Raw genomic sequence first — 17,000 nt, forward strand, 5'->3', positions numbered from 1 at the left:
ATGTTCATCAACGGAGACGTTTGAAAATCAAGGTACTACTGTACACTGTCCAGGTTTGCTGCAGGTTTGCAACATTTCCAAAAGTTGAGAAAGATTCTCTAAAACCACATGGAATTTCAGGACCTATGGACAGTGTTTATTGGTACAGATTTGTGGAATGCAGAATAGGGTCACTGCCAGGCCCATCAATTTTGTTCATGTCATTAAACTATTAGGATACAACAAATTTTCCCGGTTCTCTACACTCAATGCCAGGAATTTGTTTTTATTTTTATCTTAAAATTAAACCTGACTTAGAAGTCTCAGGGGAAGGCTAGGAGGCACTAGAGAAATATGATCTAGACATGAGGCGCCTTCCTAGACAGTTACATTCCCTCAGTTCTAGTATATTCTTTGGGGCTTTCTAACCACCCTTAACTAAGGGTTGGCTCTTCCACCACAATACGAGCTCAGAAAACACAGGAAGAATGTCATCTTCTAATAAGGTAAATTCTTGATTCACTCATGCAGCATCAATGAGAAGTCAGCACACAGACTGAATTGATTTGGAAAGCCTATACAAGGAACATAGGGCCAGATGCTAGACTGGGAGACAGCCTAGACAAAGCAATAATAACATTAGCTACCATTTATCTAGTGCTTCCCATGTGCCAGAAATATTTTCTTTTTTAAAAAATTTATTGGAGTGAAAATTGTTAGTGAAATTACAAAGGTTTCAGGTGTACAATTCTGTATTACATCGTCTATAAATCCCATTGTGTGTTCAGCACCCAGAGTCAGTTCTCCTTCCATCACCATATATTTGATCCCCCTTACCCTCATCTACCCCCCACCCCCCTTATCCTCTGGTAACCACTAAACTATTGTCTGTGTCTATGAGTTTTTGGTTCTCATTTGTCTTGTTCTTTTGTTGTTTTTGGTTTATATACCACATATCAGTGAAATCATAGGGTTCTCTGCTTTTTCTGTCTGACTTATTTCACTTCATTATACTCTCAAGATCCATCCATGTTGTCACGAATGTTCCTATATCATCTTTTATTACCGCAGAATAGTATGACATTGTGTATATATACCACAACTTCTTTATCCATTCAGCTATCGAAGGACATTTTGGGTGTTTCCATGTCTTGGCCACCGTAAACAAAGCTGCAATGAACATTGGAGCACACGTGTCTTTATATATAAATGTTTTCAGATTTTTTCGGTAGATACCCAGGAGAGGGATTGCTGGGTCATGTGGTAATTCTATTCGTAATTTCTTGAGGAACCTCCACACTGCCTTCCATAGCGGCTGCACCAGTCTGCATTCCCACCAACAGTGTATGAGAGTTCCTTTTTCTCCACAGCCTCTCCAACACTTGTTACTATTTCTCTAGTTGATGATAGCCATTCTGACTGGGGTGAGGTGATACCTCATTGTGGTTTTTATTTCCATTTCTCTGATGATTAGCGATGTTGAGCATTTTTTCAGGTCTATTTGCCATTTGTATGTCCTCTTTGGAGAAATGTCTCTTCAGGTCCTATGCACATTTTTCAATTGGGTTGTTTGTTTTTTTGTTGCTGAGTGTCATGAGTTCCTTGTATATTTTGGATTATTAGCCCCTTATTGGAGGCACTGTTTGCAAAAATCTTCTCCCATTCAGTTGGTTGCCTCTTTATCTTGTCGATGGTTTCTTTTGCTGTGCAGAAGCTTTTAAGTTTCATATAGTCCTATTCGTTTATTTTAGCTTTTACTTCCATTGTCTTTGGAGTCAAATTCATAAAACATTCTTTGAACCCAAGGTCCATAAGTTTAGTACCTATGTTTTCTTCTATGCAGTTTATTGTGTCAGGTCTTATGCTTAAGTCTTTGATCCATTTTGAATTAATTTTGGTACATGGGGACAGATAGCAGTCCAGTTTCATTCTTTTGCACATGGCTATCCTATTCTCCCAGCACCATTTATTGAAGAGGTCTTTCCTCCATTGTATGTTTTTAGCTTCTTTGTCAAAAATTATCTGTCCATATTTATGTGGTTTTATTTCTGGCTTTTCAATTCTATGCCATTGCTCTATGTGTCTGTTTTTCTGCCAATACCATGCTGTTTTGATTATTGTAGCTCTGTAGTACAAGCTAAAGTCAGGGAGTGTGACACCTCCAGAATTGTTCTTTTTTCTTAAGATTGCTTTGGCTATTCGGGGTCTTTTGTGGTTCCAAACAAATCTGATGATTTTTTGTTCCATTTCTTTAAAAAATGCCATTGGGATTTTGATGGGGATTGCATTAAATCTGTATATTGCTCTGGGTAATATGGCCATTTTAACTATGTGGATTCTTACAGTCCATGAGCACGGAATGTCTTTCCATTTTTTTGTGTCTTCTTCAATTTCTTTCAAAAATGTCTTGTAGTTTTCAGCATATAGGTCCTTCACATCCTTGGTTAAGTTTATTCCTAGGTATTTTATTCTTTTTGCTGCAATTACAAAAGGAATTCTATTTTTTATTTCTTTTTCTGAGATTTCATTGTTAATATATAGCAATGCAATGGACTTTTGTACGTTGATTTTGTAGCCAGCAACTTTACTGTATTCGTTGATTTTTTTCTAATAGCTTTTTGGTGGAGTCTTTAGGGTTTTCTATATACAGCATCATGTCATCTGCAAAGAGTGACAATTTAACTTCTTCATTCCCAATTTGGATGCCTTTTATTTCTTTCTCTTGCCTGATTGCTCTGGCAAGGACCTCCAACACTATGTTGAAAAGCAGAGGTGATAGGGGACAGCGCTGTTGTGTTCCTGAATGTAGAGCAAAGGGCTTCAGTTTTTCACCATTAATTATAAGATTAGCTGAGGGCTTGTCATATATGGCCTTTATTATGTTAAGGTATTTTCCTTCTATACCTATTTTATTAAGTGTTTTAATCATAAATGGATGTTGTATCTTGTCAAATGCTTTTTCTGCATCAATTGATGTAATCATATTATTTCTGTCCTTTATTTTGTTTATGTGATGTATCACATTGATGGATTTGCGAATGTTGAACCATCCTTGTGCCCCAGGGATGAACCCCACTTGGTCGTGATGAATAATCTTTTTAATGCATTGTTGCATTCGATTTGCTAGAATTTTGTTTAGGATTTTTCCATCTGTATTCATCAGATATATTGGTCTGTAGTTTTCTTTTTTTGTGTTGTCCTTACCAGGTTTTGGTATCAGGGTCATGTTGGCCTCATCAAATGAGTTAGGGAGTACTGTTTCTTCTTCAATTTTTTGGAAGAGTTTAAACAGGATTGGTATTAGATCCTCTTTGAAGGTTTGGTAGAATTCACTAGTGAAGCCATCTGGTCCCGGACTTTTGCTTTTGGGAAGGTTTTGGATGACTGATTCAATTTCATTACTGGTGATCGGTCTGTTTAGATTTTCCAGTTCTTTGTGATTCAGCCTAGGAAGTCTATATGTTTCTAAGACCTTGTCCATTTCTTCTAAGTTGTTGAATTTGGTGGCATATTGTCCTTCATAGTATTCTTGGATGATCCTTTGTATGTCTGTGTTGTCCGTGATAACTTCCCCTTTTTCATTTCTGATTTTGTTAGTGTCTTCTCTCTTTTTATCTTAGTGAGCCTAGCCAAGGGTTTGTCAATTTTGTTAATCTTTTCAAAGAACCAGCTCTTTGTCACATTAATTTTTTCTATTGTCTTTTTGTTCTTTATTTCATTTAGCTCTGTTCTGATTTTTGTTATTTCCTTTCTTCTGCTGACCTTGGGTTTCACTTGTTCTTCTTTTTCTGGTTCTTTAAGATGTAACATGAGGTTATTTATTTGGTATTTTTCTTGTTTCTTGAGATAGGCCTGTAATGATATAAATTTCCCTCTTAAAACTGCTTTCGCTGCATCCCAAAAATTTTGGTAGGATGTATTTTCATTGTCATTTGTTTCTTTGTATCTTTTGATCTCTCTAATTTCTTCTTTGACCCAGTCGTTCTTTAAAAGTATGTTGTTTAATCTCCATGTATTTGTGTTTTTTCCTGCTTTCTTTTTGCAGTTGATATCCAATTTCAAAGGTTTGTGATCAGAGAATATGCTTGGTATGATTTCAATCTTCTTAAATTTGCTGAGGCTGATTTTATGTCCCAATATATGGTCTATCCTTGAGAATGTTCCATGTGCACTAGACAAGAATGTAGTCTGATGTTTTAGGATGACGTGCTCTACATATGTCAATTATGTCCATTTCATCTAATGTGTCATTTAGGGCTGCTATTTCGTTATTTATTTTCTGTTTGGATGATCTATCCATAGCTGTCAATGATGTATTTAAGTCCCCTAGTATAATTGTGTTTTGGTCAATTTCTCCCTTTAGTTCTGTTAGAAACATTTTCTTAATTAATAGTCACAACAACTTTAGGATGCTAGTATTATTATCTCAATTTTATGCATGAAAAATTGGAGGCCCATTAAGGTGAAGTGACTCGCCCTAAGTTACATAACGGCTAAGTGGCAGAGGTGCAATTCAAATCTAGGTCTGTCTGACTCCAGAGCCTCTTAACTACTATGATTCATGGTCTTTTAACGAGAAAGTTTGCTGTTTCTATTTTCAAAAACAAAATCAATAGAATTCAAGAATCCAGTGATCAAAACCAGTTCAAAGATGGTCATAGTATGTGGTGGGGAGCCATAATATTACTAGACCATGGGTTGGAAGGTGTTCTGTGATTGATACAATGATGTAAAGATAAGAAGACACTGAGAATGGAAAAAGCCACTTTCATTGGGGCCGATGCAGTCCCATGACTTCTTACTTTGCTCTGCCATCCCAGGTTCCTCTAAGCTGGGCCCATTTGACCCCGGAGCTGAAAGTTTAGTCCCGTCCAGTTTCTGGGCTGGTCTTAATGATGGAGGAAAGACAATGTACCTGCTCCTTTCTCCAGCCCCTTCCAAGGAAGACTTTGTTGTCATTCCCAGTGGCAATTGCTGAGCCCCTGAGTTACTGCTTTCTGCTCCTCTGACCCCATGTGTGAACACAGATCTTCCTACCCAATGAGCTCCAGTTCCCAGGACTGAGTTTTCTCTCTGCTCCCTGGTGCTCTGTCTGGTCTTACTGAACTGCTACTGCAGACACTACAGCCATACCCTTAACTCCTGCCCAAGGGTGGTGAGCAGAGGGTAGGCTGCTAGCTCTCCTGCTGGGCTTCTGTCAAGCCTCTGTCTATAATCAAGCTAAATTTTCCTGGATGGGGGTCCACAGATGGACGTCTTCAACCTCCTAGGTTTCCCTCTGCTACGTTCCTCCTATGTGAAGAAACCCAAGCCACCTCCTCTTCAACACTCTAGTGCCAAACATCGGAGACAGGGCTTCACACCTGTGGCATCCAGGCTTCACACCTACAGCATCCAGGCTTCACACCTGTGGCATCCAGGCTTCACACCTACACCATCCAGGCTTCACACCTGCGGCATCCATTCACAACTGTTATCTATACCAAGTCATTTCCCCCAACTTCTGTCTGATTGTAAAGGACAAATCCCCTATCAGGTTCCAAATCCCTTCTTCTTTCACACATGCCTGGTGCCTTACTCTTTAGTTATAAGATCAAAGAATTAAACTGTCTAACAGTCAAGAAATATGAGGATTAAAGGATTTTAGTGCTGGAAAGGAGTTCAGAGATTATCTTTTTCAAGCTAGACATTATTATAGATGGCCCAATTGAGGCTCAGGCAGATGCCCCAGACAAAGAGTCCTAAGAACTGGCCATCCTACAGCACCAGGATTGTGCTGACTAGGGCGGTGGCTGACCCCAACAGCCCCAGTCTCCTTCCCTGAGCAGAGTGGGGTTTGCATCTCAGAACTGGAGCACTTATTATCTTGATTTCACATCAGTTATGTCAATAATGAGTCCTGATGACGTCAACACTTGAGAAGGTCATTGGAATAAGATAAATAGAAAGAAAGGGCGAAGCCAAAGTGGGCTGTCTTGTGTAAATTGCTCTCTCCCAAACAAAGGATTTCCAAAAAGTCAGGTGGTAAACACAGATTAAGCAAGATGCAACGTACAGTTAATACAAGGGTGACTCAAAGTGATGGACAAATGACCTGGAAGCAAATTTTGTCAATAGCAAAGCAAGATGATCTTGGTCATGGGAGAGGGCTTATGTCATTTAGAAAAGCAAACAGGAAATGGGTTATGACAAGTGAAAAGGAGTACAACTGTTTTACAATTCAGATATAGTGTTATTACTCCTGTGCATAAACGCTAGGGAAATAATGATCAGTGTTCTGTGGTCATGGTTAGCTATTGTAAAGAAAGCAGGCTCCATAGCCACACTGCCTGGTCTTGAATCTTGGCTTAAGAAAGGGATTAAACTCTCTGAATCCTGTTTTGCTCATCTTTGAGCAGGGATAATAATAATAATAATAATAATAATAATAATAGATAAGTTATGAAGATTAAATGAAATAATAGATACATGTGCATAACACAATATCTAATACCCATTAGGAGCCCACTTAATGTCAGGACTCTACACCTAAATGATAGCTAATGATATCTGGGCAAAGCTAGACCAAGTACCTCAAGATTCCTTTTCAGGCCAGAGGCAGGACAATAGCCCACAGTACGAGAAAGAGAACAGACCCTCTAGGTCAATATTACATCAAAGATGGTCACAAGTACACTGTCCATTTGGACCCTCCCTCCTGATTGTATCCCCATACCAATGGCAAATGCAATTTTGACCTTTTCACACCAGTTTTGTGGTGTTCGAGGCAGGCAATATAGTAGCAAGATTTAGAGTTAGAGGATCCAAGCGTAAGTTCCACTTTCACCACTTACTAATTATAAGTGGTAAATAACTTTGAATATGTATCTAACAGAAGCTCCATTTCTTCAGTTGGCACGGTCAACTTGAAACATGGAAGTGAAAACACACTGGCTACTGGAATGTTTTGAATGACCTCAGGTTTCCAGAATAATTGAGGGTCACGTTGACATGAATCCTATTTTCCTAGCAGATATTCCGCCTACCAAAAAAGGTCTTTCTTAGGGGGAGAAAACCCTCACTCTGAGGAGGATGAGAACAGGGCTGCGCACCCCACTGCACTGCAAGTGTGTTGGGAAAATGGAGCCCGAGCGTGCTCTCTGACCCAGCCAACTGAATGAGTAGCAGAAATGATGCGCTTGGTTTCTGCAGGGAAAGTAGGAACTGACGTCTTTTAAAAGCACTCCCTGTCAGCAGTAGGTGACGCACAGCTGAGAGCACATCCAGCAGTGCCTTATGGTGACAAGGGAAAAGATGGCTTTTGAGCTGGAGGGTGGAAGAGAGGTTCATACCACGTACACAGCTGTGGGCCTCCCAGGACAGCATCACATGGGCAATGGCAAGGCCTGTAAGCTCTATGCTCAGGGCACTTCAAATGAGTTTGAGAGCAAAAACGTGTAAGTGGGAGTGTAGTGCGGGGGACCCTGATCGCTGCGCCATGTGTCGTGCGGGGCTGCCTGCGGGGTCTCTGGTCCCACTCCCCACATAAGAACGCAGAACATGGTGAGGCCAAAAAGGAACACCCACGGAGCCATACATAGGGGTGTCATCTCACTACAGTCTCGCTGGTGGCTGGGTTGGAGACACAGGAAACAGGAGCCACACTGTCTGCAATCCACCATGCTAACCGCAATCCGCTCTTGCTAGCTCAGCCACCATCTTCTTGCTAGGCCCCATTTTCTGGTAGCGTAGCCACGGCAGTTATATTAGAGGCCAATGGCTCACTGGTTACAGCTGACGGCCAACTAGCCACAGTTGATGGCCAGCCAATCACAATGGACAATGGACAGAGCCCCAGAGAGCAGTTTCCAGGCTCTCGGCCTCACATAGAAAGGTGCTGGCTCAGGTAGTAAATGGCCATCAACTGTGATCGGATGGCCATCAGCTGTGGCTAGTTGGCCGTCAGCTGTAACCAGTGAGCCATTGGCCACTAATATAACTGCCATGGCTACGCTAGTAGAAAGAATGGGGGCTAGCAAGAAGATGGTGGCTGGCAAGCACGGATTGCAGTTAGGACAGCGGGTTGCGGACAGTGTGGCTCCTGCTTCCTGTGTCTCCAACCCAGCCGCCAGCAAGAGTATAGTGGTGTGACTCCCCTATCTATGGCTCCGTGGGTGTTCCTTTTTGGCCTCACCATGTCCTGCGTTCTTATGTGGAGAGCGGGACCAGAGACCCCGCCTGTCACCCCACAGGACAATCTCAGACCCCACCCCCCAGACCTGCTAAATCAGAATCTGCATCTTTAACAAGATCCTCAGGTGATTCATATGCAAAATAAAGTGAGAGAAGAACTTAGCAAGCCTATTCCTTTCTTGGTGCAAATGGGGAAACTGAGGCTCAGAGAGGGTAAGGGACCTACTCAAAGCTAATAGGACTCATTGTAGCAGAGCTCAGGTACTATGTTTTCTAGCTTTCTAAAACTCATTTTTTTCATCCTTTTTGTTTCCAACCTTTTTTTAAAAAAATAGCATTTGATCATTAGAAAAGGGAATTATTCTAGAATATATTACAAATTACCTTACCTTGGCAAATGAAAACTCTGAAGCCAATGGAACTTTGCCTAATGATTCAAGGTCCCCATCCATGTTTGCATTGTTTTAAAAGTCCTTCTGGGGTCGCTTTGGTGCGGTGCTCAGAGCAGGAAGCCACGGGCGAGAGGCTAGGAGCTGCCGCTGAGCCGCAGCAGACTGAGGCGGCGGGACGGGCGAGCCGGGACTGTGGAGCCACCGCTTCGGGTGCAAGGAAGGCCGGCACCACCAGGCCTGTGGCAATGGGGGGGCTACGCGTGCCTCCGGGGCGTCAGCCCTCTGTCCCTGGCCCTCAGCCTCATCGATCAGGATGATGATAAACTTGAAGAACTTGAAGAGGCAAACCTATTCTCCTTTGAAGAGTTTCTGAAAACCAAGAACCTCAGCCTGTTGAAAAAGGACATAGCCAACAGCTGACTTTAGTCACAGGAAGCCAGGTGGCCTCCCAAACCATGTAGTTTGGCCTGGAACACCAGCAGCCATTTTTTGGAAGACTCCACAGGGCTGGCGATCTCAAGGACAAGGACAACGGGTGGGACAGGGCCCACTCGTTGAGGGTTGGTGCCAGCACATCGCCCTGCAGCACATACATCTCCTCCTCCAGCCCATCAGAGCTGGTGGGACCCGAGTCTCTGCCCGGTGGACGCTGAGTGACTCTGACTCTCGCCTCTCTCTGGCCGGGATCCCCAGAGCAGACTTTGCAGCCTCTCTCTGGGCAGGCACCTTCAGACGCTGCAGATAAGTTATGGAAGCACTGAAAGAGGAGACTTCTATGTTAAGAAGAAAGCTGACCGAGGTACAGAGCTTCTCTGAGACGCAGACAGAAGTGGTGAGGACGCTTGAGCAGAAATTAGAAGCAAAAATGATAAAGGAAGAGAGTGACTCTCACGACCTGGAATCCGTAGTTCAGCAGGTGGAGCAGAACCTGGAGCTGATGACCACACAGGCTGTAAAGGCAGCAAATCACATGGTGAAACTAAAGAACTAAGCTTGCTCCAGGCACAGGTCTCTAACTTCAAGCGCAAGAACGAAGCCCTGGGCTCGGGCTGAGGCACCAGCCAGACCTTGGCAAAGCAGAACACCGATGGGGCCTTGCAGAACCTCGGTGTGGTCATGGACAACACGCACTCCTCAGTAAAGCAGCTGGTTTCTGGAGCTGAAACACTGAATTTCGTTGCTGAAATCCTTAAATCTATAGACAGCATTTCTGAAATTAAAGACAACCAGGAGGAGTGAAAACCAGAGAAGCTTCAGCTCGCAGCTCTGTTTACCTCCTGAAATCACTGCTTATTGGGTTTACAAATGCCATTGTGTCTTGAAATATGCAGACCTCACCCATAGTAAAAATATTTATTATGAGATGTCATTTCATGACCTAGAACAATATTATTAGCCAACAACGAGGAGGAGCTGCTTCTATAGGTGAGAGTCGTACTTGTAGATCCACGCTGCCCTCCTGGTGAACCCCTCCTATTTTATAGACTAATGATGTACTGGAAGACATTTTTATAAAATACTTCCAGAAAGAATACTTGATTTTTAAAGTTACTGAACATAGAAACAATCGTTCTGTGATGCGTGGTTTCCCTTCTCTTTCCAGAACTATCCTTGTAAGATAAGTTCAGTTCATCATCCTTCATTTCACAAGTCAAAAGAAAATCACTAAATGAGCTGGAACTCAGATGTTTGCCTTGGACAGGGACGTGGGCCTTTTTGCCATCTCTCAGTTCCCCTCTGGCTCACAGTCCACTCCTGTGACCTTCACGGGGTCTGCTCCCGCGGTTGGTGGCCTAAGCGTGGACACCCCATATGGTGACGCTGCCGTCCTTCCGCAGGGACCAACGTCGTAACAGAGTCCGCACTCTGAAGCCACCTAAATGCACCTCTTTAGGGACCTTAGATTTGAAAAGCTGCTTTTGATTGGAGGGTTTTGATACACCTTTCCAGTGGCCTTCTGTACAACAAAGTTTAGAATTCGGGAATTTAGAGGACGCGCCGAGCCTTCCAGGCTTAGCACAAGGTCTCCCAGGGCACCTTTCCAACTGCTTTCCTACATGAGGAGGCATAACATGCACTCTGTGCCTTTTTGGCTGTTTTCTTGTAGATGTTATTTTTTAAAATAAATTTTCCCTCCTGTTCAACTTGAAAACAACAAAAAAATGTTCTTCTGTCTCCTTGTGGCTACCAGCCACAGTATGTAGCTTAGTATAGTGACGAGGAGCCTGGGCTTTTCAGTGCTACAGACCTGGGTTCAAATCTGCATTCTGCCACTCTTGTGCTGTGCTCCCTTAAATAAGTCACTTACCCTCTCTGTGCCAAACTTTCTTCATCTGTGAAATGGAGCTAACAATCCTCCACAGGGTTGTTGTAAGGAGTTGGTGAAATAACACGTATACAACCCTGAGCACAGGGCTTAATATGGAATGAGAAGTCAGAGAACCTTAACTCTCATGACTCATACAACAAACAATGATCAGCGGCCCTGTGCAGGCTTATGGGGAGCAGCATACCCTGAGACAGTCATTGCCCTTAATGCTATTCCGGTGGAGAGGCTTTTCCTTTTTCCTTCCAACCACTCAGCTTTGTCCTGGGTAAGAGAGTTCCGCAGATCGTGAGCTTCATCATTGCTGCAGTGGGAACCCAAAGAGAAATGAAACGAGAAGAGCTGCATTAGGATCTTGGCCCTACCTCCCATGCACTGCGTAAGGCAGAGCTTTTGTTTCCTTACCTACAGAGAAACATCCACTCAGTCTGCCTCAGAGGGTGGAAGGGCTGAAAACAAAATCACAGATAGTGAAGGAGCATGTTTAAACACCAGAATCTTAGAATGCTGGCAATGAGAAGGCTCCTTAGGAATCATGTAGTTCAACCAACTCATTGTACAAACGAAGTAACTGAGTCCAAGAGAATGAGTATCACATACCTACCCAAGGTCACAAGTGTCAGAGCCAGAGCTAACTAATAGGGAAAGTGATACGAAAAAACAGCTACAACTTGAGTGCCTAATGTACATTAGGGGGTCCTATAAACCTAATCTCATTAAATCCTCACAAGTTTCTTAGGTAGGTACTATTATTGTTCCCATTTTGTAACTGCAGGAATGAAATTCAACAAAGAAATTCAATATTAGCTTGCTGCAAAAGTGATTGCGGTTTTTGCAATTATTTTTAACCTTTTAAACCGCAATTACTTTTGCACCAGCCTAATAATTAACCCAAGACAACAGTGCTAGGAAGTAAAAGAGCCAGGATGTCAATCCAGGCCTGACCACCCCAAAGCCTGTGGTTTGCATGGGGCCCCACTCCCAGCCCATGCTGTGCTCCATGATCTGAGGACTAACAATGCAGACAGGGGAACGTCAGAGCTAGTGGAACTGCACTCTGCAAAGTTGCACAAATTATTCTTTGTGATTTCATTTGGGACTCCACTTTTGAGTTGCTGAGTTTCCTGCAACCTGGGATTTCATCCACTCAGGCTCCAGGTTGGAGCTTGGTTTCTTAGTTGCTTGTGCCAGCACTTGGTCAAGTCTTAAAGCTGTCAGATCCTTGACATACTGCTTGAATTACAAAGCATCCAAGCGCCAGGAATTCCATGGTTGTGATGAACTTTTCTGAATATAATTCCCTAGTCACAGTCCCCAGTTTTCCCCATAGGAGCTACAAAATCGCAGTATGCGGCTTCCTGCAATAATGCAGGATATCAATAAGAAGCCTAGAATGGGTACCAAGAGAGCTGGTGCCACCACTACTGTGGGACCTTGGACAAATCACTTTCCCTCTCTGGGCCTCAATTGCCTGGCATCGCAACCTCCCATGCCCAGCCCAGTGTGGATAAAGAGCCCTTTATCTGGGCTGCAACTGACTCATAGGCTTCACTTCACCATAGCACTTAGTACTCCGTGTTGTCCATGTTCATTTATTGTTAATTCTTTGCCCATCACCCTGTAGATTCCCTAAAGTCATGAACCATACCATATTTATTTCTATATCCCCTGGGCCTAGCATGGTGCTTGGCATATAACTGGTACCAGATAATGAGCTGTAAGGTCCCTTTTGCTTCTCACAGTTTCACATGGTATTTTACCCTGGGTAATAAAGGAGCACTGAATTTCTCAACAACAGAAGTGAATTTGTTGGGGTGATTTCTGCATATAAAAATCACCCAGCACTCCATAGGGGAAACCATAAAATAGAGAGAAGCAGCCATGTTAATGGGATCCTAGGTCTCAGGAAGATGGAATGAGTTGGAGAGCTGCCATCAATCTGTCACGATCAAAAGCACTGAGCCATCTTCATGGCCATAGTTTCTCTCATTTCATATCTTTTATTGGTAAAATAGGGGTGGAAGACAGGGTATAACACGATGACACTTTCTGGAAGCTTCTGGCAGAGTTCATCCTTCTTATTTCTAGTGAGTCCTTAGCTATGCAGAATGTCAAAGGACAGGGTCCATAGTGCAAGTTATTAGGATTCAGTCAAATTTCCTGCTAATCATTGGAGCTAATCGTTCTATTAATACATGTCACTCTTTTCCTTCAATCAGCCACAGAGACACATTGAGAATCGTGCTTTTGTGTTCACCCCTGTGCTGGGTTACGTGGAATCCAGGGACGAACAAGATTTACACCTTGATGGGTTCATAGTTGGTGGGAGACATGGTGATTTTGATATAGAAACAGAAAAAATGATAATACTAACATAGTAATTGTTCATAATGGAATGAAAACTGCTGTGGGAGCTGAGAGGAGGTAGAAACTAACCCTGCCTGTGGGGGTGGAGCTTCGAAGGAAAAGGAGAAAAGCTAAGAAGTCTGAGACAAGAGAGAATATTTGAGTCATGTCGAAAAGAATTAGCACAGATTTGCCAGGTGGAGGAGAGGGATGGGTACTGGGAGGATTTGGGGCAAAAGAAACTACCTATATGTGGAATGATGAGAAGGTAGAGTATGTGTGAGGAAGAATGAGCAATTCCATGTGGCTAAAGACCCTAGGGACGTTGTTGATAAAAAAAGGAGGGATGGAGAAACAGCTTGCAGCTAAAACTATGGGGTGGATGGGAGGAGAAAGGAGAACTCAGAGAAGAATTCAGAAAAATAAGTCAGAATGTCCTGGGGAAGTCATGAGAATCTAGATGAGCTGGGTGTGAATAGGGGTAGAGAGCAGAGGAGAAAGAATAGTTTCTTTAAATCTAGAAGTGATGGAGAAGATCTGAGGTATCCGGATTAGCTAAGGAGACAATATGGAAGAAAAGTTTGTTTCACCAGTTAACAAATTCATTTAAAACCAATTGAATCCAAACTGCAAACTAGCCGTTGTGTGGGGCAATAGAATGAGTGGTCCTTTGAGCCAGGAATAAAACAGTATACAGATGACTTCTATTTAAGTTAATTCCAAATACAGTAAATATCAAATCCTGACTCTGATGCATAATGATCCAATCCTGATTATTCTTCTTCCAATGATAGCAGACCATCTTCCTAGAAGCAATACCCATGAAATGCCTGGATCAACTTTCTTGAAGCCAAGTGTATTCATTTTCTATTGTGACCTAATGAATAGCCACACCTCAGTGGCTTAAAACAACTTTATTATCTTACAGTTTCTATACATCAGAAGTCCTAAAGGCACAGCTAAGCTGGGCCATCTGCTTCAGGTCTCACCAGGCTGCAATCCAGGTGACAGCCAGAGCTGTGTTTTCATCAGAGGCTCGACTGGGGAAAGGTGTCCCTCCAAGCTCCCTCAGGTTTGGGACAGAATTCATCTCCTTGTCATTGCAGGATTAAGGTTGCCTGTTGGCCAGGAAATACTCAGCTCCTGAAGGCCATGTGCAGTCTCTTGCCCCATGGCCTTCACCATGGGCCCTCTCACAACATGGCAGCTTGTTTCTTCAAGGCTAGCACTGGAGAGTTTCTCTGACCTCACAGAAGGCCCAGTTCCTCTTTGTAAGGGCTTTTGCCTAATTAATTGAGGCCAACCCAAGATAGTCTTCCTTTGATTAACTAAAATCAACTGATTATGGGGGGCCAGCCCCGTGGTTCAAGCAGTTAGAGCTCCATGCTCCTAACTCCAAAGGCTGCCGGTTCAATTCCCACATGGGCCAGTGGGCTCTCAACCACAAGGTTGCCAGTTCAAGTCCTCGAGTCCCGCAATGGATGGTGGGCAGCGCCCCCTGCAACTAAGATTGAACACGGCACCTTGAGCTGAGCTGCCGCTGAGCTCCCGGATGACTCAGTTGGTTGGAGTGCGTCCTCTCAACCACAAGGTTGCCATTTGACTCCTGCAGGGATAGTGGGCTGCGTCCCTGCAACTAGAAAACAGCAACTGGACCTGGAGCTGAGCCGCGTCCTCCACAACTAAGATTGAAAGGACAACAACTTGACTTGGAAAAAAGGCCTGGAAGTGCACACTGTTCCCCAATAAAGTCCTGTTCCCCTTCCCCAATAAAATCTTTAAAAAAAATCAACTGATTAGGGACCTTAGTTATATCTGCAAAATCCCTTCACCTTGCCATCTCTTGTTGTCTAGAAGCAAGTAACAAGTCTTGCCCACACTCAAGGGGGCATGATTATACATACAGTCATGAACAGCAGGCAGCAGGGGTCATTGAGGGGGCACTTCACCCCACCAAGTGCTGCTCCTGGGCATATTTGATACCTCCCAAAAAAACACATCAAAGATTGAAACAAAACTAACTCTATATGAAAACAATAACCTGTTTTGCTTCTGCACTCAATTACCTTGTTGGGTTTCCATTCAGACAAATCCCCAAATCCCTAGTCTAAGGCCAAATCTATTCACTAGTTAAATGTAAGTTAAGAGTGGCCATTGACATTATAAAAAAGTTTCTCCTTCAACCCCAGTCAGCATTCCAGCAGTCATTCCAGAAACTTCTGCTCCACAGGGGCCCACTGTTGCCAAAGTGTCAACAAACTCAGTTTCCCTAAACTGAGCAAATGTGCACGTTTCTCTTACAGCTCTCCACAGGTATGTCCCCAAATTATGCCTTGCTGAATCTCCCTCTCCAAGAATTATAACAACAAAACAATGGAAGCGATGGCAATGACTAAATAAATTGAAAACTTCATAAATACTAGAATAGAGAGAGGTCTGGAGATTGCCATTTAAAGTCTGAGTTCTTTTTAAAGAGACTGAACTTGGCTTGTGTTTCTGAAATGAGCAAGAACAGCATTTTTCTGTTTGCACAGCCCTGATTGCACTAGGGACTATGGGAACAGAGAAGAGCCAGCAGTAATTGCTGGAACTTTCCAAAGAAAAAATGCTTAGTGAGACTACACATGCATGTGGAGCTCAAAGACAATCTTTTTAGATGTGTAGGCTTTCCAGAGGTTACTCCTCCTAAATTATTTCAGGCATGGAGTCAATAGAAAAACTCTCATGCTATGCATATAGGAGCAATAACCTCCAAAATGTTGATATCAATATATAGGCATGAAACAGAATTATGGTTATATTTTATTTTATTTTATTTTATTTTTAAATTAATTTATTTATTTATTAGTTTCAGGTGTACAAAACAAGGTAATACTTAGACGTTCAGCATTTATATCCCTCATACTGTGAACCCCCCTCCCCCCATCCACTATCCCTCCGACCTCACACTGAACCATCACATTATATATATAAAATTATAGTTGGCATTCATTAATGTTTAGCTTCTGATGTACAATGCCATGATCAGGTATCCACAGTATCCCTGAGGTGGTCTCCCAAATAGGACGCATGTCCATCGGATACCCAACAAAATCTTTACAACATTATAGAGTACCTTCCCCAAATTAATTTTCAAAAAAAAACCCTGAGGCCATCTTGTGGTTACCAGCTGCTTCCAAATCCCTTCACCTTTCCCCTTATCCCCAACCCCCTCCCACACACCCATCTAACCACTCTCGGTTTTTTCTCTGCGTCCCCAAAACTGTCTCTGCTTAGTTCATTCACATAGTCTTTTCTTTAGATTCCATATATAAGTGAGATCATATGGTACTTGTCTTTCTCTTTCTGGCTTATTTCACTTAACATAATGTTCTCTAGATCCATCCATGTTGCTGCAAATGATAAGATTTCTTTCTTCTTTATGGCTGCGTAATACTCCATTGTATAAATGTACCACAGCTTCTTAATCCAGTCATCTACCGATGGGCATTTTGGTTGTTTCCATATCTTGGCTATTGTGTAAAGTGCTGCAATAAACATAGGAGTGCATACAGATTTTTGAATTGGAGTTTTGGATTTCTCCGGGTAGATGCCTAGGAGTGGAATTACTGGATCATAGGGTAGTTCCATTTTCAGATTCCTGAGATACCTCCATACTGTTTTCCATAGTGGCTGTACTAATCTGCAGTCCCACCAACAGTGCACTAGCGTTCCCTTTTCTCCACATCCGCGCCAGCATTTGTTGTTTGTTGATTTATTGATAATAGCCATTTTGACTGGAGTGA

General features: G+C 42.8%; 1 pseudogene across 1 annotated transcript; it reads left to right on the forward strand.

Moving 5' to 3' along the window:
• The first annotated feature begins 7,272 nt into the window (after window positions 1-7,272).
• On the forward strand, window positions 7,273-9,782 carry LOC308494963 (endosome-associated-trafficking regulator 1-like; annotated as a pseudogene). Its single transcript has 3 exons — window positions 7,273-7,415; window positions 8,705-8,885; window positions 9,005-9,782. The product of its transcript is annotated as an endosome-associated-trafficking regulator 1-like (transcript).
• The last annotated feature ends 7,218 nt before the right edge of the window (window positions 9,783-17,000 follow it).

This window comes from Rhinolophus hipposideros, assembly GCF_964194185.1.
Source record: "Rhinolophus hipposideros genome assembly, chromosome: X".
Taxonomy (NCBI): domain Eukaryota; kingdom Metazoa; phylum Chordata; class Mammalia; order Chiroptera; family Rhinolophidae; genus Rhinolophus; species Rhinolophus hipposideros.